The 11855-nt window shown below is 51.9% G+C and overlaps 1 long non-coding RNA gene across 1 annotated transcript; it reads right to left on the bottom strand.

The window, feature by feature from the left end:
- Nucleotides 1-226: 226 nt before the first annotated feature.
- 4930515B02Rik (RIKEN cDNA 4930515B02 gene) lies at nt 227-5591 on the bottom strand. The gene is made up of 3 exons (NR_040654.1): nt 5420-5591; nt 517-743; nt 227-420 (listed from the first exon to the last, which is right to left on the bottom strand). It is a non-coding gene; the product is annotated as an RIKEN cDNA 4930515B02 gene (long non-coding RNA).
- Between the last annotated feature and the right edge of the window lie 6264 nt (nt 5592-11855).

Here is an 11855-nt window from a genome sequence, read left to right as displayed (position 1 = left end):
CCAGCCTGGTCTACGGAGTGGGTTCCAGGACAGCCAGGGCTACACAGAGAGACCCCTATCTCAAACAGTAAATGAATGAATGAATGAATGAATGAATGAATGAATGAATGAACAAACAAACAAATAAATGAAAAAGAAAGAAAAAAGTAGTCTTGAGATCTCTGTAAGACAATGTATGTGGTTAGATTTGTTGAGTATGTTCAGCAGTAGCCAGGTTTAAGAAACTCTGCTCAACTCACGAGAGATATTTAATGTCTCACAGTCCTGAAAGCCAGCCACAGCCGCTCAGGCACAGCTTGATACCACCATTGTTCATTCATACCCAGTTTTACGGCTTTAATGTCAGCTTTTCTTTCTCAGGCAGACTCTCTTCTTGGGTTCCTAAGACAACTGCAGGAAACACTGACCAGGACTCTGCCTCTAGATTCAAGTACACAAACAAACAAGTTTGCCTTATTGGTGACTCAAAACACTTTGGAATGAGACCATGCTGGTCCCCATCAGCCTGTGTCGTACCTTGGGTCATCTGTTTGCGGTCTTGTGTCCTCTCAGCTGCCGAGTCTCTCTGGGAAGTCACCCAGCTCTGCTCCCTCTAGATGTTGAACGTCACCTAAGGCTCACGTGCTGACAGCTTGGTCTCTGGGGTGACGCTGCTGGGAGAGATGAGTCCTTTAGGTCCACATGTGCATGCCACCCACAGCCGTGGTGGGGCCTTCCTCTTCACGAGTGGGTTTCTTGGCTTCCTGGTTGTAAGAAGGAACCCTGATTGACAGTACCCATGGACACTGGCACGTGAGTTCAGACAGTAAGGAAACCAGGGAGGGGACAGTGGTGTTAAGGAGAATAAGTCCCCGGAGAGCCATTTCACGGTTAAGTAGAGCATGCGCGTAACTTGACTGAACCCATTCCCTCGTCTATAAAATGAGAGTTCAGATCCCTGGACTGAAGTCAAGAGGAGGGGTTTGTAGAAGTAAAAAGAAGGGACTATCTGGCCATCCGACATCACTTCTTAAGTGTCTACTGTGTCCCGTGTTTCATCCCGAGGACCCAGTGATGGTCTGGGCAGATATAGATCCCTGAATCTGGGGACCTAAAGGGATTGACACCGTGACTGAGAGACATTGGTGTCATAGGAACATCTGCACCTGCTACAGATGCATGGTGTTATTCCCAAAGCTGCTTAAAGGTGGAGGACTTGGAACCAGAACCCAGAAGGCCCCAGGGCACTTGGGTGGGTCCTACAATCTCTCCCTTCACACCCCATAGCACAGTAGCTGCCTCCGGTTAAAGGGCTGCTCTTGCCTGTGGTTTTCGTTTGAAGTTGCTCTTCCTGGCTCCAGGAGAGACCAGCTCTTCCCAAATGGCTCCTGGTAATTGGGGCGGAGAGTGAGTCAGGGCTCCGTGGCTCGACTTTCCCTGCCAGCTGCTGCCTGAAGTGCCTTCTAGGGAGACAGGCAGAGGGCGAGAGCCTCATAATGATTTTTGCATTCTGAGATGAAGCCACAGGGAAAGCCAAGGCCATGTGTGCATGCCTGCTGTGGCTGTGTACTTCTGTGACATGCCATGGTGGGCAGGGGTGTGTAGGAGGGTTTATAGGTGGCAGTGTCCCAGGACAGGGACAGAGCCCACTATAGGAGACACCTGGGTCTAGACCTCACTTCACAGTGCCCTAACTTCACTGAGGCTGGGATCCCTCTTTGGGCCTCAGTTTCCCTCCCTGTAAATGAGGACTCCTTGTTCCCGCCATTCCTTGACGGAAGATGTCTGCTAAAACTGAAGATAGGAAGAGTGAAACAGGACAGGATGCGCCAGGGACAGATGGCCTTGTGGTTCGGTTCCAGCAGCCTTTCTCCAGTTAAAGGCACAGGGCTGTAAGACTGATGTGAAAATCCAGCTGTGGCTCAGACCACAACATCTGCAGCCCTTACCCCCTCATGGGCACCGACCAGGACACAGCCTTCGTCCCAAGCTAACAGACTCCCAGGGGCCCAGGGTTTCTCTTCTGAGAGGTGAGTTTACATCAAAGGGGGTATTAGTAGACTCACATTGGTCCCTACCCCTTCCCTGCCTCCTACCTGGGAACCAGAGAGCGTGGTTTCAGGATTGCGCTGTCAGATCTCTCCTATCCTCAAAAGAGAGAGACCCCTACCTCTACCAGTTGACAGAGAAACACTATTTTGTAAAAGATTTGTTTATCTATCTCTTTCTTTCTTTCTTTCTTTCTTTCTTTCTTTCTTTCTTTCTTTCTTTCTTTCTTTCTTTCTTTCTTTCTTTCTTACACTGTAGCTGTCTTCAGACACATCATTAGAGGGCATCAGATCCCATTACAGATGGTGTGAGCCACCATGTGGTTGCTGGGATTTGAACTCAGGACCTCTGGCAGAGCAGTCAGTGCTCTTAACTGCTGAGCCATCTCTCTAGACCCTAGAAACACTATTTTAAGTAGTACAAATAAGGACTCAAGCTGGGGACACAGCTCAGTTGATAGATTGCCTCATGTGCACAAAGACAGGAGTCCAATCCCAGATGGTGTGTGGTGTGTGTCTCTGACCCTAGCACTTGGAGGTGAAGCAGGAAGATCAGCTGTTCAAGGTCATCCTGAGTTGTGTAGTGAGTCTGGGCCAGCCTGGGCTACAGAAGACTGTTCTTGTTTATTTGTTTTTGTTTTGCTTTAGTTAGGTTGTTGTTTTTTTGTATTGTTTTGTTTTTTGTTTGTTTGGTTGGTTTGTTTGTTTGTTTATTTGTTTTGGTTTTCGAGACAGGGTTTCTCTGCATAGCTCTGGCTGTCCTGGAACTCACTCTGTAGACCAGGCTGGCCTCGAACTCAGAAATCCGCCTGCTTCTGCCTCCTAAGTGCTGGGATTAAAGGCGTGCACCACCATGCCCGGCTAGTTTTTTTTTTTAAGGTGGGCCACCAGCCACATGCTGTGGTCCTCTGAGTCCATTTGGCTGCAGATGTCCCCAGATCCATTCAGTGTCCCTACGTTAAGTCACCAACAGGAACCTGGGAGCTTTGGGGAAATGAAGGAGTAGCTGAGGACAATGGAGGACCCTCCTTGCATCTCAGTGACTTGGTCAAAGGCAAAGGCATCCTGCTTGATTGAAGCGGATCTGAAATGCAACAGGTCATGGGGTTGCGAATGTTTGCGCCTTGAGTGTGGGGACAACGGCTTGAGCCACAATTGCTCTTGTCCTGCTTGCCTCCCGAAGTAGAGCTTGCCTGCTGGAAATCTCAAGCCCACCGTATGCCAAACCCAGTCATGTGCCGTGCTAAGGTGGCTCTTGTCAATGACAGACTGTATGTAGGAAAGGCAGTGCCCCTGCGTTAGACTTTCTGGCTGTGGCACTGCTGTCCTTCTGCGCCTAACACTGCGACTGTGTACACACATCTGTCAGGAAGCACATTTCAGTAAATAGGTAGGCACTGGTGTGGGTACCCAGATGGAGTTGTGCCCCTGTCTCCCCGGGAGATAACTTATAGGCAAACACGGAGACCCAAACAGGTCTGTCTCCTTTCTGAAGCACTGTAGTGCTTGGCCTGTCTAACCCCCAAACATCCCAGAAAAGACTGAAGACTATAAAGTACCTTGTCTTAGTTAGGGTTACTATTGCTGTGATGAAACACTGTGACCCAAAAGCAAGCTGGGGAGAAAAGGGTTAATCTGGCTCACCCTTCCACATCATAGTCTATCACTGAAGGAAGACAGGACAGACACTCAAGCAGGGCAGAAACCTGGAGGCAGGAGCTGATGCAGAGGCAATGGATGAGTGCTGCTATCTGGATTGCTCCTCGTGGCATGCTCAGCCTGCTTTCACACAGAACTCAGGATCACCAGCCCAGGGATGACCCCACCCACAATGGTCCAGGCCCTCCCACATCAATCATTAATTAAGAAAATGCCCTACAATCTTGCCTACAGCCCGATCTTACAGAGGCATCTCCTCAATTGAAGTTTCCTCCTCTCAAATGACTCTAGTTTTGTATCAAGTTGACAGGAATGCAGCCAGCACACATCTCTAGATGGCTTGAACTACCAAGCGCAGGGTAGACTCTGTGGGGAGAACCATTGCCCTGCGCTGTTTAGGGAATATGACAAAACCCTGTACTTTCCCTGCACAGACACAATCTTTTAAAAAGGAGAGTCAGCAAATAATCCTTCCAAACAGGTTGTCAGTCAGCTGTCACAAAGAGCAGAAAGCCAATGGCATATGACAGAGTAGGACCTGTGTTGTTTAGAATGACATGGGAGGGGGGCTGGAGAGATGGCTCAGCAGTTAAGAGCACTGACTGCTCTTCCGAAGGTCCTGAATTCAATTCCCAGCAACCACATGGTGGCTCACAACCATCCATAACGAGATCTGGCGCCCTCTTCTGGAGTGTCTGAAGGCAGCTACAGTGTACTTACATTAAATAAATAAATAAATAAATAAATAAATAAATAAATAAATAAATAAATAAATAAATCTTTAAAAAAAAAGAGAGAGAATGACAAGGGAGCTGAGTGACGTGCTAGTGACCCAGGCTCCTTCTCTCTTGTTGCTCCACATAACCTTATACTAGGCCCCTACCTCATGATCTAAAGTGGCTGCCTAGTCCCTATATCACATCTGCATTCTAGCTAGTGAGGGAGAAACGGGGGAAGGTGAAGTGATTCCTTCCTTCCTTCTTTCCTCCCTCCCTCCCCTCCTTCCTTCTCTTCTCTCCTTTCCTTTCTTCCTTTCTTGGACACAACAGAGAAACCACATCTGTCATTTCCTGTCACGTCTCAGACATACCCTGGTTGGCCAGTTGCCACAGATACAGAGAAAAGGCTTCTCTATGGGATAACCTTGTGCATTCCTTCACGTAGGTCACCTCTAGGGGTAGGGCAGCGCAGAGACTTCTTGTTTGGTGTGACTGAGTCCCCTGCACTGGCTTCCTCCTCCACCCACCAAGTTCTTCCCCCTGTCTCCTAGGTGATGATTCCGAATACACCTACAAATTACTCTCCTTCTCCTCCTCTTCCCGGGAACCCGGGCTCCCTCCGTCTGTGGCCATATGGTCACTGGCGGCAAGGTGACATTTTCAGTCAAACGCAGCACAGACCAATCGCTCAGCAGAGGATGGTTCTGGGAACATCTAAGTGGAAAGCGGCTGGGTCTGGCCACGCCCATCACCTGCTGTGAGAGCGGCTATTCTCTCACTTTGACAAATGTGTAGAGATCCCTGGGCCACAGACCTGTGAGAGCAGGACACTAGGCCAGGCCAGGCATGTGTGAGTCTGCAGCGAGCCTCCATCCAGGTTGCTTCCCAGGTCTCCTCAAGGCTCCAGGCTCTACGCTGTGCTTTGTAAACTAGAGTGCTGGGCACCACTGAGGTGTGGCCGCCTCATGATTCCTTTTTAATGATGATAACAGCTTGTGTTTGAGAGCCACTCACCAGGGGTTGGCCTGAGTTAAACACTCCACAAACATTGCATCGCTCCTTGCCAGCCCTCCGAGGTGGGTGGTGGTTACAGGCTCTGCGGGATGGGGAGGGGTGGCAGATTGCCTGGGGTCCCACAGATGAAAGAGTTTGACTCTGGCCTTGTGCCTTGCACCTGTACCCAGGTCTCCATGGTGACGTCAAACAGAAGCTTAGCTTAATCTCAAGGCAGGAGTCTAGAATGTTCCTGGTGCTGTCGGAGGCAGGACTTCTCTGAGACCAGCTCACTTCTGCCTAAGCAGGGTTCTGGGGTGCCAGTGTAGAGGGAGGGATGGACTCTGCCTGGGAGTGGATCTCTCTACCCAAGGAGATTTGGCCCTGCTCTAATGAGGAAAGAGGAACAGTGGTGGTAGGGAAGATTTCTAGGGTGAAGTTGCCTGTTGTGGGGGGAACAAGGAGGAGGCAAGGTCAAGACCTCCCTCCCTCCACTGCTCCAGCCTCTAGACAATGAGTAACTGCTAAGTGGCTGAATGGCTGGTCATGAGGATGTGATGGGGCCTCATGAGGAAGCAACCATGGGGCCCCCGGCAGGGGGTGACTCAACACTGCCCAGCAGGGCTCTGCCTGGGGTGCAGAGTCCCTTACCAGCCTCTGGAGCCATCTCCCCATGTCTCCTGTTGTGTGGCCCCTTGGAGAATGTCCTTGTTATCAAAGCCACAGGTCCCTCCATGAGGCGTTGTTCTCATGACCCGTCTCCTCCCTGAATTAGTGGTGTTCCAGGCCCCCAGGGTCAATCCTTGTGCTCCATCACCCTCTTCATGCCGGCAGGGTTGGGGACATTCAGCTGGACTCTCAGGCTTTGCCTCTGGGCTCACGCCCTATGCCCAACAAGACAAGCCATCCCGATGTGGCAGGTTGATTTGTTTAGGTCTAGACCCACACTCCATTGTGACCAAGGCCTTTCACTGTTCCTACCCAAGGGCCCCATGGCCAGGTAGCACTGGGATGCTGTGCTAAAGACCTGGTGTTGTGCATCTCATAGGGTTTTGTCCTGGGCTCCAGACGATGGCATATTCTAGGTCTTCAGTGAGTATCTGAGGAGCGTGTGTGCCTGCACGGCAGAATCACTGCCTTGGGCATCTTCACATATACAGAGGACCCATGGGGAAGGAGAGAAGTGCTGGGTGGGTCAGGACTAAGTACTGCCTGCCTGCTGACATCTGCCTTGACTGTGGTCTGGTAGGGCAGAGTGTCTGACTCGTGGGCCCTAATTCAGACCCTGGATCTGAGTGCAGACTAGCATCTGCCCAACATTCTAGTTCCCTGAGGACTTGTGGGCCACTCAGACCCCAGGACTGTTAGCCATTGTCCACTGCATTGATGAAGGCCCCAGTGACCCTGCTGGAAGACCCTCCCATAAAGAACAGGCCTGGCCTTGTGGCGAGCCCTGGGTCCTGCCCAGGGTCCAGCAATGTCTGAGTTTCTACCAGGCAGTGGCTGTGTGCTGCCTGGGACAGGGCTATCTGGTCAGCTGAGAGAGGTAGCTACCTGTGTGGACTAGAGTCTACCAGACTTGATGTTAGCTCCAGACCTGGTAACCATGGAGAAATCTCTTTAACCAGAGAGCCTTAGTCTCCCCAAGTGGCAAGGTGTCCACGGGGACAGGGTGAGGGGATGCCTCTGTGTTTCCGAGACTGCCCCCCCTGTGGAGCGTCCAGGAAGCAGTGCCCAGCCCTACACTTAATTACAAGGTTGGGATTCAGCCCGCAAGGAGCTCCCAGGACATTGGAGAGCTAACCCAGCAAGAAGGAAGCAGGCACTCCCACCGTGATGTAGGTCCCGAATGAGGGTAGCAGCGAGTACCTCTGCTGTCAGGCAGCTCCTCTGGGTGGGCCTGATGTGATATGCAGTGAGTTGTGAGGTGAGGGTTGTGCCTCTGAGAGGATCCCTGGAGAGAGATGAACTGGGGACAGGTAGGTGGAGAACCACCAAGAGCCCACAGGGAAAGGAGTAAGTGTCACGACTGTGGAGAAGCGACATGATGAGCCCAGGAGCAGTAGAAAGGTGGCAATCTGGAATTCTGGGGGTGTGGCCAGAGTGGGATGAGAAGGACCCACACTTTCTCGGGGTGGGGGAGGCTGCTGAGGGCTTGGTTTTAGGAAGGCTTGTCTTTCCCACGCGTCATTGGGCTAGACTAGATCTCAGAGGCCCAGGAAGAAGGCAGGGCTTCCAGCCCCACACAGAATGCAGTTCAAGTCTTCCAACAAGGCTGGGCCCCATCGGCCATTAGCACCTGGCTTCTTCCCACTCTTTGAGCCAAGGAGCCCTGCCCATCCCCCAGTTTGACAGGAGCCCACCCTAAGTACCTAAGTCCCAACCTGCACTGTCCTCGCCTCGTGCCCGCCCCACCTGGAAAACATCAAATCCCTAAGCCTGGGCTGGTATAGCCTCCAACAGGATGTCTCTCCCAGTCTATCCAGAAGGCAGATAGTCTATTCTTCAGGGTCCCAGGCAACTCCTGTCTACAGCAGGCAATGCACATGAGCTCAAATAACTGGCTGGAAGACCTCAGGTAGGCTGTTAAAGGTCCTGGTTTCCTCGTCTGTAAACCACGGCGCATAATGGTTCCTGCCTCTAATGGGTTGACACTTGTAAGCCCTTCTGGGAACGCCTCTATGCGACTAAGTGGTAAATATCACCCACTATTAATAAGATTATGCTTACCTCATCCGGCTGGCATGGGAATTGTTGTCAAGGGCTTAGTCCTGGTGAGCACTCAGGAAGGCTAAGTGTGATCCTCCCTTGTTTCGATCACCATCCTTACCAACCCACCCTCATCACTACCGTCATCAACTGTCATCCCCCTGCCTCTGTCTCCATCCCTACCACCATCACCAGTCCATCCATTTGTCTTTCCAGATGGGTGGGAAAGAACCGTGCCTGGTTCTTTGGTCTCAGGGTCAAGCTTGGGACCGAGCTCAGGAGAATTAAGGAAGCAGGTGGTGGATGAAGAAGATTGCGTGAGGATTAGAACTGTCACGTCTGTGGCCGGAGGGGCACCAAGCTGCCCTCAATCTGGGGACGGGATCAGAAGTTCTAGCTTTGTAGAGGTCTCGTGTAGCCCAGGCTAGCCTTCAACTTGCTTTGTTGAGGAAGATGACTTTGAACTTCTGAGCCTCCTGCCTCTGCTGAGTGCTGGGATGACAGGCGTGGTTTACCACACCTGGTTGATGCAGGGCTGGAGACAGAATCGAGGGCCTCCTGATATGAAGCAAGCCCTCTACTAAGGAATCTAGAGGTCAGGGCCCCTCTGAAGTCAGCTTGTCCTAAACCCCTGATCTGAGGCATTTTCTCCAGTGCCAACTGAAGCTGCTAATCCTGTAGTTGGGAGGGTGGCACCTGGAACAGGGTGTGTGAAGCTCTGGGAGAGTCTCCTCTATGGCAGGGGGTGGGAGAATTTGAGGAGGGCTTCCTGGAAGAGGTGCTTAGAGCCCGGAAATAAACCCGCAGGCGTGGCAGTGCTGTTGGTCAGCAGCAGAATGAGAAAAGGAGCCCTGGGTCCACGCGAGCGCGATCTCGCACCGGAACCCTGGGTCCACACGAACGCGATCTCGCACCGGAACCCTGGGTCCACGCGAGCGCGATCTCGCACCTCCTGCCCCCTCACTGCCCACTTCTCATGCCCCCCTTCCATCAGGGTCACGAGGACTTGCATCTCTCTTTCCGGTCCTCTCTCAGCATCCTCTCCCTGCATGGTGCCCTCTGCAGAGGCCCCTTGGCTGAGCCCTTAATCCTTGGATGCGGCGCTCACCTGGGGGCAAGGCTGCTCACCACCCGGGTCTGCCTGTTGCTAATTCCGGACCCTCTTCTCTCCTGGGGTCTCACGGATCCTCTAAGCCCTCAAGCTGGTTGTGCACCCCAAGACCTGTGTAGGTTCTCCTCTCCCCTATTCCTGACACAGTCTGGGGCTTCTTATCTGAGGCTTCAGCGTTCACGAGTGTTTCTCTAGGAGGCTTTTCTATTTGCCTTTCATAGACGGAATCCCAGTTTGAAACTTGAGTTTCCTGCTTTAAATGTAACCTTTCCCTTCTCTTAGAAAGTCAACTGTGCAAGGACAAGAGAGACAGTGTCCCTGCTACACAGCCCAGGCATCTGAGCTTTGAAATGAGGAAGTGGGGGAGGGGCCCAGGAGGGCTCCCTGGAGGAGGGGTTTAGTGTGGAAATAAATCTGGAGGAAGAAAGGGCGGTTGGGTAGCAGTGAGGAGGGGGGGTAGCAGTGGGGAGGGGGGTAGCGGTGAGGAGGGGTGGGGAGGAGTGTAGATCGGGGAGTGGTGCTCAGAGCCCTGGGTTAGCAGCTATTTCAATCCTTCCGGTGAACCAGAGCCTTGCTGTTTAAAATCATGGTCAACTTTACGTGTGGGAAGGGTCCAGGAAAGCACAGCCCCTCCCCCATCTAACATGGCGGGCATAGAGAAGGGACCCTTGATATTTGTTATTTATATGTTTTAGTCAATGACTAATTAGTGGGTGCCGTTTTTTTTGTTTTTTTGTTTTGTTTTGTTTTGTTTTTTTTGCAGCTTGTCAATTATGTTATCTTACTGACTGAAATTGCCTTTATTCACAAAAGGCTCCTCCACCTCTCCCCCCCTCCCTTTCCCTCGTCTGCCTGCCTTTCTCCCTCATCCTCTCTCTTTCTGTCTCTCTGTGATATTTTAAGGCCCATCTAGGTCTAGAACCTTCTCTCAGAGCAAGGCTTTGCTCCAGACAGCCATCTTGTGAGGTTTTAGACCATGGCATACACATGTCGCAACCCGGTAGCAGTGTGACTCTGGACAGGTCCCTGAATAGCTTTCCAGTTACCTCATCTGTTAACTGGGTGGGGGTGGGCTAATGATAATGGCGGGCAGGTGCTAAGTGCCTTTTACACAGTGGCTAAGTGGACCTTCCCACTGGCCCAGGAGACAGGTGAGGCTTGGGCGGTGGCTGCGAAGTCAGCCCTGTGGGTGAAGGGCATGGTTCCATGTCTGGTCTCCAAGAGCAGGGTCAGCTGCAAGTGAAACCGGTGGTGTGGATTTTGTTCTCTGACATAGACCAGAGTCCCTGTGGGTGCTGACTGGTCCTGAGCCCCTGTGGATGTTGAATGGGCCTGACTCCCTGTGGATGCTGACTGAGCCTGAGCCCCTGTGGATGCTGAATGGGCCTAAGCCCCTGTGGATGCTAGCTAGTCCTGAGCCTCTGTGGGTGCTGACTGGCCCTGAGTCCTTGTGGATGCTGACTAGGCCCAAGTCTTTGTAGGTGCTGACTAGAACTGAGTCAAGCCCTTTCTCAAAGATCTGACCTTGATACTGCCCACGCTGGGGATATCTTCAGATCTACTGGGTTCTCTTAGAAGCCTAGCCAACCACAGGCCTCCTGGGTCAGGCCTGCAGCTCCCCAGCCGTGTGGTGAATCACAGGATACCACCTCGCTACCTGTGGGCCCAGCTGGCTGCTCTTCTGTGCATCATATTTTTATACTAACTAATTATGGCTATTACTGTCACCCTAGAAACTCTATATGACCTCCAAGAAGCTGGGGAGCAGCTATGTGTGGAGGCCTTAAAGGGGGGGGACCTTTCTACCCACTGTCTTCTCTTTGAGGTTCCTGATGGTATTTATTTAGCAGGTTGGCTTGGAACCCCACACAAAGTGTCTCAAAGTGCAAGACCAGGCAGGCAGGCAGCCGGTCACATGGTATCTGCTGTCATCTCCTGAGAGAGAGAGAGAGAGAGAGAGAGAGAGAGAGAGAGAGAGAGAGAGAGAGAGAGAGAGACTGGTGCTCAGCTTGCTTTCTCCCATGTATGTAGTTGGGGACCCCCTCCTTGGGGATGGTGACGCCCACATTCAGGACAGGTATTCCCTCCTCAGTTTGGCCTCTCTAGAAATGATTAGAGGTGTGTCCTAGGTGACTGCAAATCCTGTCAACTTGTTGGTGAGGGTCACACTCCCTGAAGTCGGAAGTTCCACGGTGGGGGTGGGGTGGGGCATCTGTGTGAAGAGACCAGCAAGAGAGAAGTTTAGCAGAGGAGGGAGGACACACCCTGAATGTGGTCCACACCATCCCGGGGTCTGGGGTCTGGAAAGTCTTCTGCTTCAACATGAGCTCTGCCCGGCACCAGCCCCCCAGGGACCCCAGAGCTCAGATGCCTACTCCATATGCGCTCTGAAGCCTGAAGCCAATAGTTTATTAAAGGGGTCCCTTCCTGTATCCCCTTGATTTCCCCAACCTTTCTATCTGGCTTCAGTACCACAAAAAGGCTCACAAACATGCTTGACGGGGTAGATGAAATGGGCTAATTTCTCAAAAGACACATGCATGTACAAAGTAGTGTGTGTCACACACACACACACACACACACACACACACACAACTGGTCCAATTCTTGGGAGAATAGTAGTAATTGTCAGAAGAT

The sequence above is a fragment of the Mus musculus genome, chromosome 4 (assembly GCF_000001635.26).
Source record: "Mus musculus strain C57BL/6J chromosome 4, GRCm38.p6 C57BL/6J".
In the NCBI taxonomy this organism is placed as follows: Eukaryota; Metazoa; Chordata; class Mammalia; order Rodentia; family Muridae; genus Mus; species Mus musculus.
The sequence above is the reverse complement of the archived record's forward strand: the minus strand, read 5'-3'. Positions and strand labels throughout refer to the sequence as shown.